Below are 16612 nucleotides of genomic sequence, written 5' to 3'. Positions count from 1 at the left end.
ATAGCAACAGTTGATCAGGTTCCAGAGAAACACTCAGGCTTAAATCCTTATCATCAGGATTGACAGTATACAATGTATAGTGTTCACAATTATATTCCTTGTCTGACTTGATAAAACTAGCTAGGAAAGAATATCAGGGATTTCTTTTCATTTCATACCCTGATAGTGGTTTTCTAACTTATCACACTGTAATATTGAAGGATTTTAAAATAACAGTGTGTCAAATCATACTTTTCTTTTTACCAAAGAGGTGTATTTGTAGGACAAGGGGCATTTCTACAGCCTTCTTGGGAAGTAAATGGAGGAAATCATTCAAACTAGGACCCAGACCTCCTTGGTCATATTCCAGAACTATAAACAATGACCATGTTTATTCTTCCATTTTATATGAAGAAGAAAAATTGTTTTTTTGAGAAAGTAGCTTCTTAGAGAAACTAAACTAGCTTACAGAAGAATCAGAAGAGTGAGAATGGACTTCTGAACCAGGAAAGAGGATTAAAGACAAGAGCTGGCAGAAGGGGTAGTTCAATACTATCTGACCTATCCTGGGATAAAGACCTTCTCACTGTCTCAATCTCTCTCTCCAGATCCTCCCCTCCACTTTTTTCCTTGGGTCTACATTAGAGAATTTTGATATTTTATTGGTTTATAAGAGCTGGAGCTAAGAAGCACTGACCAAGACCTTCCTTTACTATAAAAGAATTACACATATCACAGTGTCCTAGATGGGTCTTGTTTTGCTTTTATAAACTATATTTATGGTGCTGCAAGCTCTTTTAGAAGTGTTCTGTTGATATATTGTAGTGGACCTATCTGCCTGGTTCTAGGAATTTTAACTCTACCCCCTGTGGCTAAAGATGAACCAGTGACCTCTGGAATGTGAGCTGCAGGAGACAGCTTGTCTCTGGTAGCAAATGCTGCCTCAGTTTCCTCCCTGCCCCCAAAGCATGGTTGGAAGTCCTTGACAGGTGAGACCCCTCAGAGGAGGGGCAACCTAGGCCAGACACAACCACTTGGGAGGCCATCATGGAAGGACTTGGGGAGGCTGCAACAAAGAGGGAGCAATGGACTCTCGCCCCCCTCCCCCCACTTTGACAAAGCCCACCCCCATGTTCTCTGGGAGAAGGGCTTCCTGGCTCTAATCCCCTTAAGCCTGAATACATGTTGGGGAGGGGTGCAGCTCCTTGCCTTGCTGGAGTGTGTCCTGGGGAAAACTCTGGCATCACAAAGACTTCCTGATAAACCTGTGAAATCTGCTCTGCTAAGAGTGCTTTCATTCATATATTAAGGGTTCAAGCAGGAAACCCTAAAACTCTGTTCCTGACAGACTCTGACTCAGACTAAGCCCTCAGATCTCTTTGAAATGTTATCTACTGTTTGATCCTTGCCACCCTGTCTTCCTGTATATTCTAACCCAATAAAAGCCCTTGGAGGAAGGAGCTCAACACCTTTTTCCCTTAAGAAACTGGCCACGGCTCAAGGCCTTTTTCCTCTGGGAAACTGGCCACTTCTTCTCTCCAAGCAGGTCACATCATGTCTCTGTCATGTTTACTCTCATCCCTGGCACATGGGGGGACTTGCAAGGAAAGTCAGCCCCACAATATATGACCTATTGATTGTGTTCATCCATCTCTCTTGCTTAACCTCAGGTGATTCCCTTTGTCTCCCCTAGTTTGTTCCTTTAAACCAGTTAAGAATAAGTAACCTTGGTATGAGAACCTTTGACATACAAATTCTATAACCCTAAGCTTCAATTGCTTCATTCTGCCAGAGAAATAAGTTTGAATCCTTAGCCCTACTCTCTAGCCTCTGTAAAATCCTAACTTACCTTTGCAGATGGATTTCCCACAAATTGTTTGTACAGACTTTAGATCTCAGCCAAACCAAATTATATGTACTTATCTAGAAAATATCCTGCACTCTCGAAACAATATATCCACTTGGAATGCCCTTTCTCTCATTGTGGCCTCTTACTTATTTTTTCATTTTGAAAAAATTATCTGGACACCTGTTATTGATAAGTATTAAAGGGATATAAAAATGAGTGAGACATAATCTCTGCCATCCAAAGAAATTATATGGTATTGAATACAAGGTGTTAATACCTAACTGGTGTTCGGTGTTAGAATGGGGTCAGATGTTAGGATTAAACTTCATGACAAAAGGTAGCATTGGAGAAGGCCTTGAAGGATGGGGTAGATTTTTAATGTGAACACTGGGAGGGAAAAAAATTAAAGGCTGAGGAAACCATAAAAGCAAGGACACAGGGACAACAAAAAGTGCAGTGTGTATATGTGAATTCAGATACTTTTTTTCTCTGCAATGCTTCAATAGACCAAATCTTGAAGGATCTTGAATGTCAGACTAAAAAGTGTGAACTTATTCCATAGGCATAGGAAATTATTGAAGGGTTTTGAGCTTGGAAATAACATGATCAGAAAGAGCAGTACTTTAGTGAAGACACTAAACCATGTGTGTATAGGATTAATTTCCTCAATTTCTAGAGGCTTTTTTTTTTTTTTGGTATAGTAGGGAGAGAAGAGCCTGACTTTAGTTTCAAATATATGATTGTAGGAATGGTGATGTCTATCATGCACTCCATTTAACTCACCTGTCTGGTCTTTGCAGAAGGTGGATGGATCTTGGATACTGGTTGTAAATAACTTGCGACTTTCATCGTAGTTGCTGTTTCTGTATGGTATTTTATTTGGAGCAAATCAACATAACACCTAGCATGCACAATGATTAGAGCTATTGACCCCAGCAAATACTTTTTCTCACTATACCCATTTTCAAGGGTCACCAGAAGCAACTTGCTTTTGACACTATGTCAGCTCTAGTGCCCTCTGTCATAAGCTATAGAGATCATTATCATCGTGACACACCACAGAACATCACACTGCTTCATATTTTCCTCACTAGACTGAGAAACTGGAACATGTACTTGAGATACCTCAGACACAGCAAAACAGGGGTGAAAGCCTGTATCACATATTTTGTCAGTCAGGGTCCAGTCAGGAAAATAGAAACCACACCAGTTATTGTAACAGAAATAATGCAATATAGGGGAGGTATTGTAAGATTGACATGGCAAATGAGAAACTGATGTGACTCAGAGATAGTAACTACAGAAACTACAGCTGACACTCCTAGGGAAGAACCTAACAGAAAGCAGCTGGCAAGGAAGTAATGTTGTTTGCAGAGTCCCAGCATAAAAAAGCAGAATATGGCAGAACGGATTTGGAGCTGACAGACAACTTAATAGCCAGCACAATGGAAGCATTAGCTAATGAGTCCGGTTTATATTAAATATTCTGAGAAATAAAGAAAATTCCTTGTTGCAGATTTTAGTATTAGAATTCTTTCTTTTAAAAATATCAGCCTGGCTGTGTAACAGCCAATAAAATTACTTCTCTGTACACATCATTACAGAATATTCTCAGGTTGACATTCTCTTGCGTGCCTGAGACATTTAATCCATTGTTCAAGTATAAGCAGATAATGGAATACTACTCACAATAAAAAGGAGCAAATTACTGATACACACAAAAACTTGGATGGATCTCAAAGGCATTATACTGAATGAAAGAAGCCAGTCTCAAAAGGTATGATTCCATTTATATGACACTTTCAAAAAGAAAAAAAACATAGTGACGTAGAACAGATTAGTGGGACGCAGAACAGACCAGGGTCTACTGGTGGGAGGAGACTTTGACTATAAAGGGATAGTGTGAGGGCCTTTTGGGGGCATAATGGCAATGTTTTGAATCCTGATTGTGGTAGGATTATGTGAGCCTGTGTGATAACATTCACAGAACTGTACTCAAAAAGTGTCAACTAGAAAAATGAAAAAAGAAAACAGGGAAAAAGTAAAAACAGAATGTGCATGGTTTGTGTGTGAGAAGGTTTTATCTTTTTTTTTAATTGCTGTAGTAAGGTCAGGTATGACCCTACTGAGCTTTTGCCACATCTGGCCTCACTTTTGAGGGAAAAGTATCACTTACAGTGAGACCAAATGTGAGACATGTCTTCGGTTTGCACACATCCTTGGAACCCCCAGCTGAGGGCAAAGCACAGAGGGTAAGGGAGGAAGTCTCCCTGAATCTCTGGGCTGTTCTGGCACTTGTGCTGCCAGCTCCTGTGATTGGGGTGAGTGTATTTGTGCTGTTTGCAGCAGTTCAAAATCTCCTTTTTCCCTTCCCTGCACTTCAAAGCTTGGCCTGCCTTTTCCCCACTCATGGCTTTTATTTGGTACTAGCAGTCTTTGAGGATTGAAACTGAGTGGCCCTTGGCAGTGACCCCACTAATTGGCAAAGCTGCCTATAGGGGATGAATAAGCTACTCACTGGCATCAATATCACAGTGATCATGGTCCATTGGACTTTGTGTTGTGTTGTTCTTGACAGTCCAGAACAATTCCTGTGAATAAACAACTCAGTGGCACAGGAAGTGTTCTTCCAGCCTCCCTAGAGCTTTCTTTCCCATTCATGCAAGGACTATATGACTCAAAATACAATTTTGTTATGCTCTACACATTTAAATTGTTTCATTAGCTCTGGCTGGTGTGGCTCAGGGAATGAGTGCCTGGCTGTGAACCAAGCGGTCACCGGTTCAATTCCCAGTCAGGGTACATGCCTGGGTTGCAGGCCAGGTCCCCAGTGCGGGGCGTGTGAGAGGCAACCATACATTAATGTTTCTCTCCCACTCTTTCTCCTTCCTTTCCCCTCTGTCTAAAAATAAATAAATGAAATATTTAAAAAATAAATAAGTTGTTTCATTAATAGAACTCCATTAAACAAAATGTTCCTCAACTTTAAAATACACAAAATCATTTTACATTCCATCATTCTAAGAATTTTTGTTCAGTTCTCGCTGAGATCAAAAGGAGAGAAATATTCTTTGCAGTTACACACTATCTTTCACAAAGCCTCTTTGGATGAAAACTACACCATTGCCATTGCCATTCAAGCTCTGTTTACTAGCAGTCAATCTTATACCCAAAAAATCTATCAGCCTGTTACAGGATGGGATTCTAAAGTGAAGGAGCACGTACTCTTTTGTGTTTGGCTTCTTTAGCTCCACATACTTTTTTTTCTTTTCTTTTTTAAGTTTATTTAATTGTTGTTCAAGTACAGTTTTCTGCTTTTTACTCCCATCCCAGCCCACCCCCCTCAGGGCTCCCCACCTCCCTCCCATTTCCACCCCCCTTAGTTGTAGTCCATGTCTCCTTTACACAAGTTCCTGTAAATCCTTCCCCTTTCCCCCTGGAATTCCCTCCCCTCTCCCCTCTGGACACTGTCAACCTGTTCTCTGTTTCAGTGTCTTTGGTTATATTTTGCTTGCTTGTTTATTTTGTTGTTTAGCTTCCTGTTAAAGGTGAGATCATATGGTATTTGTCTTTCACCGCCTGGCTTATTTCACTCAGCATAATGCTTTCCAGTTGCACCCATGCTGTTACAAAGGGTAGGACCTCCTTATGTCTTTCTGCTGCATAGAATTCCATTGTGTAAATGTACCATACTTTTTGGATCCATTCATTTACTGATAGGCCCCTAATTTGCTTCCATCTCTTGGCCATTGTAAATTGTGCTGCTATGAACATTGGAGTGCATAAATTCTTTTTGATTGGTATTTCAGGGTTCTTAGGATATAATCCTAGCAGTAGAATTGCTGGGTGAAAAGGCATATTCATTTTTAGTTTTCCTAGAAAATTTCATACTGTTTTCCATAGTGGTTGTATCAGTCTGCAATCCCACCAACAGTGAACTAGGGTCCCCTTTTCCCCACAACCTCTGCAACACTTGTTTGTTGCTCTGTTTATGATGGCCACCCTGACTGGTGTAAAGTGGTATCTCATTGTGGTTTTAATTTGCATCTCTGATAGCTAGCGATATTGAGCATCTTTTCATGTGTCTCTGGATCCTCTGTATGTCCTCCTTGGAGAAGTGTCTGTTCAAGTCCTTTGCCCACTTTTTAATTGGTTGCTTGTCTTCTTACAGTGGTCATGTAAGTTCTTTGTATATTTTAAAGATTAAACCCTTGTCTGAGTTATCATTTGTAAATATGTTTTCCTATACAGTTGGTTCCCTTTTAATTTTAATACTGTTTGCTTTAGCCGTGCAGAAGCTTTTTATTTTGATGAGATCCCAAGTTGTTTATTCTTTCCTTTATGTCCCTTGCTCTAAGGGACATATTGGTAAAAATGTTGCTGCGTGAAATACCTGAGATTTTCCTGCCAATGTTCTTCTCTAGGACTTTAATGGTGTCATGACTTATATTTAAGTCTTTTATCCACCTTGAATTTATTTTGGTCTATGGTGTAAGTTGGTACTTGAGTTTCATTTTTTTTGCCCATAGCTGTTCAGTTCTCCCAATACCATTTGTTGAAGAGGCTATTTTTACTCCATTTTATGTTACTGCCCCCTTTGTGGAATATTAATTGCCCATAGAGACTTGGGTTTATTTGTGGGCTCTCTGTTCTGTTCCATTGGTCCATGTGCCTGTTTTTATGCCAGTACCAGGCTGTTTTGATTACAGTGGCCTTGTAATACAGTTTGGTATCAGGTACTGTGATCCCTTCTACTCTGTACTTCTTTCTCAAAGTTGCAGCTGCTATTTGGGGTTGTTTATGGTTCCATATAAACATTTTTGAAGTATTTGTTCTATGTCTGTGAAATATGTCATTGGTACTTTAATAGGTATTGCATTGAATCTGTCAATTGCTTTGGGTAGTATGGACATTTTGATGATGTTAATTCTTCCAATCCATGAACAAGGTATGTGTTTCCATTTGTTTGTGTCTTCCTTGATTTCTTTCTTCAGAGCTGTGTAGTTTTCTGTATATAGGTCTCTTACCTCCTTGGTTATGTTTTTCCCAGATAATTTATTTTTCTTTTTGCTATATCAAATGGAATTCTTTTTCTTGATTTCTGCTTCTGCTGTTTCATTGTTAATATAAAAAAATGCCCTTCATTTCTAGATATTGACCATGCATCCTGCTGTTTTGCCAAATTCATTTACTAGGTTGAGCAGTTTTGGGGTAGAGTCTATAGGATTTTCCATGTACACTACCATGTCATCTGCAAACAGTGACAGTTTGTTTCCTCCTTTCAGATTTGGATGCCTTTTATTTCCTTTTCCTGCCTGATTGCTGTGGCTAAAACTTCCAATACTATATTGAATAGAAGTGGTGAAAGTGGACAACTTTGTCTTGTTCCTGATATTAGTGGAAAAGATTTTAGTTTTTGCCCATTGAGTATGAAGTTGGCTGTAGGTCTCTCCTATATGGCCATTATTATATTGAGGAATGCTCCCTCTATTCCCACTTTGCTGAGTGTTTTTATTATAAATGGGTATTGTACCTTATCAAAAGCTTTTTCCTCATCTATTGATATGATCATGTGACTTTTGTCTTTGCTTTTGTTTATGTGATGTAGTATATCTACTGATTTGTGAATATTGAACCTTCCTTGTATCCCTGGGATGAATCCCACTTGGTCATGGTGTATGATCTTTTTAATGTACTTTTGGATGCGATTTGACAATGTTTTGTTGAGGATTTTAGTGCCTATGTTCATCAGTGATATTGACCTAAAGTTTTCTTTCTTTGTTGTGTGTTTATCTGGTTTTGGGATTAGGATGATGCTGGCTTCCTAAAAAGAGTTTGGGAGTCTTCCATCATTTTGGATTTTTTGAAATAGTCTGTGAACAATAGGGGTTAGCTCTTCCTAAATGCTTTGTAAAATTCTCCTGTGAAACCGTCTGGTCCAGGGCTTTTGTGTGTCAGGAGTTTTTTGATTCCCACTTCAATTTCATCTGCTGTTATTGGTCTGTTCGGGCTTTCTGTTTCTTCTTCATTGAGTTCTGGAAGATTATATTTTTGTAGAAATGTGTTCATTTCACCTAGGTTTTCAAATTTCTTGGCATATAGTTCTTCATATTCAAATTTCTTGGCATAGAGTTCTTCATAGTACTTTCTTACAATCCTTTGTATTTCTGTGGTGTCAGTTGTAATCTCTCCTCTTTCATTTCTGGTTGTGTTTATTTGGGTCCTCTCTTTTCTTTTCTTGATGAGACTGCTTAAAGGCTTGTTGATTTTGTTTATCTTTTCAAAAAACCAGTTCCTGGATTCATTGATCCTTAGAATTGTGCTTTTCGTCTCTATGTCATTTAATTCTGCTCTGATCTTGGTTATTTTCTTCCTTCTACTTGCTCTGGGCTGTCTTTGGTGTTGTTCTCGAGTTCTTGTAGGCATAGGGTTAGGTTGTTTGAAATGTTTCTCTTTTTTAGGTAGGCTTGTGTTGCTATGAACTTCCCTCTCAGGACTGCCTTTGCTCTGAACCATAAGTTTTGAGTTTTTGTGAGTTCATTTTCATTTGTTTCCAGAAAATTTTTTATTTCTTCCCTGATTTAATTCTTGACCCATTCATTGTTTAATAACATGCTATTCAATCTCCGTGATTTTGAGTGTTTTGGGTTTTTTCCCTTGGGGTTGGTTTCTAGTTTCAATGCCTTATGGTTGGAGAAAATGCTTGGTATGATTTCAATTTTCTTGAATTTGTTGAGGCTTGTTTTGTGTCCTATCATGTGGTCTATCTTTGAAAATGTTCCATGTGCATTTGAAAAGAATGTGTATTTAGCTTTTTTGGGATGAAGGGCTCTATATATATCAGTTAAGTCCATTTCATCTAGGGTGTTTTTTTAAAAAATTTATTTTATTAATTATGCCATTATAATTGTTCTATTTCCCCCCTTCATTCCCCTCCACCCTGCACACCCCCTCCCCCACTATTCCCCCCCTTTAGTTTATGACCACTTGTCTCAAGTTCTTTAGATTCTATATTTCCCATACTATTCTTGCCCTCCCTCTTATCTATTTTCTACCTACCATCTATGCTACTTATTCTCTGTACCTTCTCCCCCCTTCTCCTTCTCCCACTTCCCTGTTGCTAACCCTCTATGTGATCTTCATCTCTATGGTTCTGCTCCTGACCTAGCTGTCCTCTTAGTTTGCTTTTGTTTTAGGTATGGTTGTTAATAACTACGAGTTTGCTGTCCTTTCACTGTTCATCTTTTTTATCTTCTTTTTCTTAGGTAAGTCCCTTTAACATTTCATATAATAAGGGCTTGGTGATGATGAACTCCTTGAATTTGATCTTATCTGAGAAGCACTTTATCTGCCCTTCCATTCTAAATGAAAGCTTTGCTGGGTAGATTAATCTTGGATGTAGGTCTTTGAATTTCATGACTTGGAATACTTATTTCCGGCCCCTTCTTGCCTGTAAGGTTTCCTTTGAGAAATCAGCTGACAGTCTGATGGGAACTCCTTTGTAGGTGACAGTCCCCTTATCTCTTGCTGCTTCTAGGATCCTCTCCTTCATTTTAATTTGGCTAATGTAATTATGATGTGCCTTAGTGTGTTCCTTCTTGGGTCCAACTTCTTTGGGACTCTCTGAGCTTCCTGGATTTCCTGGAAGTCTATTGCCTTTGCCAGATTGGGGAAGTTCTCCTTTATTATTTGTTCAGATAAGTTTTCCTCTTGTTGCTGTTCCTCTTCCCCTTCTGGTACCCCTATAATTCGGATGTTGGAATGTTTAAAGATGTCCTGAAGGTTCCTAAGCCTCTCCTCATTTTTTTGAATTCTTGTATCTCCATCCTTTTCTGTTTTTTCTTTCTTCTGGTCCACTCCTTTGATTTGAGTCCCAGTTTCCTTTCCATTACTATTGGTTTCCTGTTCATTTCCATTCGTTTCAATTAGTTTAGCCTTCATTTGTTCCTCTAATTTGTGACTAAAATCAACCAGTTCTGTGAGCATCCTGATCAGCAGTGTTTTGAACTGTGCATCTGAAAGTTTGGCTATATTTTGGTCACTTAGATTTATCGGCTCTGGGGCTCTTAGTTGTTCTTGAGCCATGTTTTTATCTGTTCATGTCTGTTACGTATGAGGAACCTTAAGCGTTCACCAGAGTGAGGCCACCCAGGTCGCTGGTTTGTGATGCTGTATGTGGGGCTGGGGTCAGAGAGGGGCAATGGTGGTGCCTTCTGCCCCTTCCTGCCACTGGGGCCTGCGTGGTCCATCTCACTGGTAGCTCCTTCACCGGTTTATCTGCACGGGAATGTGTGACCACGATCAGCCCTCAGTGGGTCCACCCGCTTCTCCACACCTGGGATCCGCCCATAGGTGCTGGTGCACCTGGGTCGTGAGCCTGTGTCAGTTTGGTGGATCTTTCCTGCCCGACCCCGCTCTGCTGCTGGCTCTGCCCCTCTTAACGGTTTGGCTGAAGGGTTCGTTGTTGTCAGACTTCCGTGTAGTTCAATTTTCTGTGGTTTGGCTGCGTTTTTGTTGCTAAAACTTTGTTGTTTTTAAACTTGGTTGTGTGAGAAGGCGCAGTGCTTCCACCTACACCTCCATCTTGGAGGAAGTCCCTAGGGTGTTGTTTAATGTTGCAATATCTTTGTTGACATTTTGTTTGGAAGATCTGTCCAATTTTGACAGTGGGCTGTTAAAATTTCCTACTATAATTGTATTGCTGTCAATCTATTTCTTGAAGTCCTCTAAGATTTTCTTTATATATTTGGGTGCTTCTATGTTGGGTGCATACATATTTATGATGTTTATGTCTTCTTGGTGAATTCTTCCCCTGAGTATTATGAAGTGACCTTCTGGGTGTCTCTTTATGGCCCTTTTTTTGAATTCTGTTTTGTCTGATACGAATATTGCTACCCAGCTTTTTTTTCCTGTCTGTTTGCTTGGAAAGTTTTCTTCCAGCCCTTCACTTTTAGTCTGTGTAGGTCTTTTGTCCTAAGGTGGGTAGCCAGAATATGTGTGGGTCATGCTTTCTTATCCATTCAGCTATTCTATATTTTTTGATTGGAGCATTTAATCCATTTACATTTAAGGTTATTATTGATAAATAGGTATTGCCATTTTTGTACCTGTGTTCCTTTCTGTCTCTCTCTTTTCCTTCCTTTCCTTCAAGCAGTCCTTTTAGTATTTCTTGTAGGACTGGTTTGGTGGAAGCATATTCTTTTAGACTTCTTTTGTCTTAGGAGCTCTTTATTTGACCTTCTATTTTGACTGAGAGCCTTGCTGGGTTAAGTAGCCTTGGTTGCAGGCCTCTGGTTCTCATTACTTGGAATATTTCTTGCCATTCTCTTCTTGCTTGGAGCATTTCCATTGAGAAGTCAACAGCTAACTTTATTGGGGCTCCCTGGTGTGTTACTTAAAAATATGGAATGCTTCACGAATTTGCATGTAATCCTTGTGCAGGGGCCATGCTAATCTTCTCTGTATCATTCCAATTTTAGTATATGTCCTGCCGAATTGAGCACCAATATTTTTAATTACTGCGTAGTATTCCATTGTGTGAATACAGAACTTCACAGTTTACCTATTCTGCTGTTTGTAGATATTCAAGTTGTTTCTAGTTGTGAGGTTTTTGGTTTTTTGGTGGGGGCTTTTATGGCTAAAGCTTCTATAAATATTTTTGTGTAAGACTTTTGGTAGATATACTCATTTTTTAACTTCTGTATACCTAAAAGGGAATTAAAGGGTAGACATATATTTAAGGTAATTAGCTACTGCCAGTCTCTTAATGGCCACGTGATTTTATACTTCCCTGAGCAATCTATGAGAGTTTGAGCTCTGCATCTTTGCCAATACTTGGTATGATTCATCTATTCTAATTTTGGCCCCTTTAGCATATAGTAGTATATCATTGTGGTTTTAATTTGAATTTTCCCAATTAAGGAATAATGTTGAGTGCCTTCACATATGTTTATTGGCCTTTTGTATAATTTGTTCTCTTAACTTTTAAATTTTTTAAATTACAGACTATATTCAACATTATTATGTATTAGTTTCAGGCATACAGCATATTGGCCACCCAAGTATATACCCCACCAAGTGTCCCCTAGACACCCCTTGCACTCAACTGGCACCACATATAGTGACCCCACACTATCAACCACATTTCTCAAGCTTCAGTCCACATTAACATGATTATTTTGTAACTACCAATCCGTAATTCTCAATCCCTTCACCTTTTTCATCCAGCGCCCCAACTCTCCCATCTGGTAATAGTCTGTTCTCTGTATCTATGAGTCTGTTTCTGTTTTGTTTGTCCATTTATTTTGTTCTTTATATTGTACGTAAGTAAAATCATATGGTATTTGTCTCTCTCTGACTAATTTATTTCATTTACCATACTACCATCTAGGTCTATCCATGTTGTCACAAATGGTAAGATTTCATTCTTCTTTGTGGCCAAGTAATATTCCATTGTATATATGTACCACTGTTTTCTTTATCCACTCATGTATTGATGGGCACTTGGGCTGATTCTATGTCTTGGCTATTTTAATAATGCTGCAGTGAACATAGTGGTGCATATATTCTTTCAAATTAGTGTTTTGGGTTTCTTCAGATATGTACCCAGAGGTAGAATTTCTGGGTCATAAAGCAGTTTTATTTTTAATTTTTTGAGGAACTTTCATACTGTTTTACACAGTGGTTATACTAGTCTGCTTTCCCAGCAACAGTGCATGAGGGTTTCCTTTTCTCCATGTCCTCTCCAACATTTACTGTTCATTGATCTGTTAATAATAGCCATTTCTGATAAGTATGGGGTCGTATCTCAGTGTAGTTCTAATTAGCATTTCTATGATGATTAGTGACATTGAGCATCTTTTCATATGTTTATTGGCCATCTGTATGTCCTCTTTGGATAAGTGTCTATTTAGATCCTTTGCTTATTTTTTAATTGGATTCTTCGTTGTTTTGGTCTTGAGTTGTATGAGTTCTTCATAAATTTTAGATATTAACTCCTTATCAGATGTATCATTGGCAAATATGTTCCCCCATTCAGTGGGTTGTCTTTTTATTTTGTTGATAGTTTCCTTTGCTGTGAAAGAACTTTTTTAGTTTGATGTAGCCCCACTTGTTAAATTATTTTGTTTACCTTGCCTGAGAAAAAATATTGCTAAGAGAACTATCCAACATTTTACTGGCTGTGGTTTTTTTTTTATGGTATTGAATTTTACATTTAAGTCTTTAATCCATTTTTTAGTTTATTCTTGTGCATGGTGTAAGAAGATGACCTAGTGTCATTTTTGTTTGCAAATTATCTAATTTTCCAAACACTATTTATTGAATACACTGTCTTTACATCATTGTATATTCTTGCTTCCTTTGTCAAATATTAATTGATCACATAGGCATGGGTTTATTTCTGTGCTCTCTATTCTGTTCCATTGTTCTCTCTGTCATTTTTTATGCCAGTACCATATTGTTTTGCTTACTATCACCTTTTAAAAAGATTCGAAGATCTAACTAGCTTTATTTAAGCACTTAATGCATTGGGCAGCTTCCCATCTATCAACTACAAGGGTGTGTCCTGTAGCATTTTTTAAACTTTTTTTTATTGTCGTTCAAGTACACTTGTCTCCACTTTCCCTCCACCAGTCCTCCAGACACCAGCCATCCCCACCTCCCACTCTTACTATCATCTTGTAGTATAATTTGATATCAAGTAGCATGATAACTCCAACTTGGTTCTTCTTTCTCAAGATTGTTGTGGCTATTTGGTGTTTTTTGTGGCTCCATGTACATTTTTGGATTATTTGTTCTAGTTCTGTGAAATACATCTTTGGTTTTTAATAGGAATTTTGTTTGAATCCATAGATTCTTTGGGCAGTATGGATATTTTAACAATGTTAATTCTTTCTATCCGTGAACATGATTATCCATGTTTCCATTTATTTGTGTCTCCTTCGAGTTTTTTTTCAGTGTGTTATAATTATCCAAGTACAGGTTTGTTACCTCTTTTATTTATTACTAGGCATTTTATTTTATTTTTTTGATGCAATTGCAAATGGGATTATTGTCTTAGTTTCCCTTTCTGTTCGTTATTGGTGTATAAACCAGGCTGTAAAGGACAAATACCATATCATCTCACCTATAAGTGGAACCTAATCAACAAAACAAACAAGCAAGCAAAATATAAGCAGAGACATTGAAATTAAGAACAAACAGAGAGGAGGTGGGAGGGGATAATTGGGGTAAAAGGGGAAGGGTTTTCAGGAACATGTATAAAGGACACATGGACAAAACCAAAGGAGGGTGGGGTCAAGGGTGGGAAGTGGGGATGGCCAGGGTTGGGGGGAGTACTGGGAGGTGGGGAAATGGAGACAATTGTACTTAATCAACAATTTTAAAATGTGGAAAAAATAAAAAAATTTAAACATGCAACTGATATCTGGAGATTTATGTTGTATTCTACTACTTTACTGAATTTATTTATCAGTTCTAGTAGTTTTTTTTTTTTATGGAATCCCTAGGGTTCTCTATATGCAGTATTATGTTATCCATTAATAATGATAGTTTTACTTTTTCCTTTCCAATTTGGATGTTTTCTATTTTTTCTTCTCGCCTGATTGCTGTGGCTAGGACTTCCAGTACTATGTTGAATAAGAGTAGTGAAAGTCAACATTTCTGTTTTGTTCCTCATCTTAAAGGAAATGATTTGAGTGTTTCCCTATTGTGTATGATGTTAGCTGTGAGTTTGTCATATATGGCCTTAATATATTGAGATATGTTCACTGTATTCCCATTTTGCTGAGAGTTTTTACCATATGTGGGGGCTGGATTTTTGTCAAAAGGTTTTTCTGCTTATATTGATATGATCATAAGATTTTTATCCCTCATTTTGTTTATGTGCTATATATCATGTCAACTGATTTGTAGGTATTGTATGAACCTTGCATCCATGGAATAAATCCCACTTAATCATGGTTTATGATCTTATAATGTATTGTTGGATTTGACTTGCTAATACTTTGTTGAGAATATTTTAACATATTTTATGTTCATGAGGGATATTGACCTATGGTTTTCTTTCTTTGTACTGTCTTTAAATGGTTTTGGAATTATGATAATGCTGCTCTCATAAAATGAGCTTGGGGTTTTTTCCTTCTCTTAAATTTTTTGGAATAGTTTGAGAAAGATGTATGTTGCTGCTTCTTTGAATATTTGGTAAAATTCACCTTTGAAGCTATCCAGTCTAGAACTTTGTTGGGAGTTTTTTGATTACTGCTTCATTTTCATTAGTTGTAATTGGTCTGTTCTTGATACAATTTCAGAAGATTGTATGTTTCTAGGAATTATTCAAAGGACAATGCTTCCAGATTGTCTAGTTTGTTAGCATATACTGATTCATAATATTGCCTTGTAATCCTTTATATTTCTGTGGTGTCGGTTGTTCCTTCTCCTCTTTTATTTCTGATTTTATTTACCTGGGGCCTTTCTTTTTTTCTGGATGATTCTAGTTAAAGGTTTATCAATTTGATTTATCTTGTCAAAGAACCAGCTCTTGGTTTCATTGATCTTTTGCATTGTTTTTAGACTCTATTTTGTTTATTTCTGCTTTGATCTTTATTATTTCCTTTCTTCTACTCACTTTGGGCTTTGTTTGTTGTTCTTTTTCTAGATCCTTTAAGTGTAATGTTAGATTGTTTATTTGAGATTTTTCTTGTTTCTTGAGGTATGCCTGTAATGCTATGAATTTCTCTCTTAGGGCTGCTTTTGCTGTGTCCCATGGATTTTTGAGTTGTTGTATTCTCATTTTCATTTGTTTCAAGGTACCTTTTGATTTCTTCCTTAATCTCATTGTTAACCCATTCATGTTTAATTAACATGTTATTTAGCCTCCATGTCTTTGAGTGTTTTTCATTTTTTTCTTGTGATTAATCTCTTGTTTCATACCATTATGGTAAGAGGAGATGTTTGGTATGATTTCTGTCTTCTTAAATTTTTTGAGACTAGTTTTGTACCCTAACAGGTGGTCTATACTAGAAAATGTTCCATATGCACTTCAAAAATGTATATTCTGCTGTTTTGGGGTGTAATGCTCTGAAGATATTAATCAAATAACTCCATTTGATCTAGTGTGTCCTTTAAGGCTACTCTTTCCTTGTTGATTTTCTATCTGGAAAATCTATCCATTAAGGTCAATGGGGTGTTAAAATTCCCTACTATGACTGTATTTTGTATATTTTCTTTTGCAAAGTACTTGTCCAGAGAATTGAGGATGTTTGGTGGCAATATATCTGTTAGGGAAGAAAATTAAAGGTGTGATTTGGAAAAGCAGACTTATCAGTGATAATAAGGTAATTTTCTCCAGTCCTGAATAGTTATGTTATTGTTTTAAATAGATATTAATATATAACATGGTTAAAAGAACCACCCAGTAGGCACCTGTTCCCAAATAGCTCTATCCTAGCCTATAACCACTGTCCAGATTTGTGCTTCAGAGATTTACTCCTTTGGGTTTATCACTAGGAGTTCTCAGCACGTTAATATGAGTGCATCTGTGGGCTTCTTTCTAGCCTCACAGCTGGCTGGGAGTACAGTGTGAAGGGTTTGGGCACTTGGGAGTTGCGGCATTCAGGCCCTATGGGGGAGCATGAAGGCCCTGGCTGTGAAAGGTAAACCAGGAAAGGGAAGAAAGACTTGGGACATAGAAAGCATAGGATGTCCCCTAAACTTTTATTTACCTCATCATTTCCTCCCAAGGTTGCTCAGTTTGTTAATATTGAAGCTGAGGAAAGGGAGAAG

General features: G+C 37.9%; 1 protein-coding gene and 1 non-coding gene across 3 annotated transcripts in view; one reads left to right on the top strand and one right to left on the bottom strand.

The window, feature by feature from the left end:
* NHS (NHS actin remodeling regulator) overlaps positions 1 to 16612 on the top strand; it is a 383059-nt gene that overhangs the window by 342933 nt on the left and 23514 nt on the right. The gene's annotated exons all lie outside the window — the stretch shown is intronic.
* Positions 11225 to 11331, bottom strand: LOC119058397 (U6 spliceosomal RNA). Its single transcript, XR_005084243.2, has one exon. It is a non-coding gene; the product is annotated as a U6 spliceosomal RNA (small nuclear RNA).

The sequence above is a fragment of the Artibeus jamaicensis genome, unplaced genomic scaffold (genome assembly GCF_021234435.1).
Source record: "Artibeus jamaicensis isolate MK-2021 breed Jamaican fruit bat unplaced genomic scaffold, CSHL_Jam_final scaffold_1283, whole genome shotgun sequence".
NCBI classification, from domain to species: domain Eukaryota; kingdom Metazoa; phylum Chordata; class Mammalia; order Chiroptera; family Phyllostomidae; genus Artibeus; species Artibeus jamaicensis.
The sequence above is the reverse complement of the archived record's forward strand: the minus strand, read 5'-3'. Positions and strand labels throughout refer to the sequence as shown.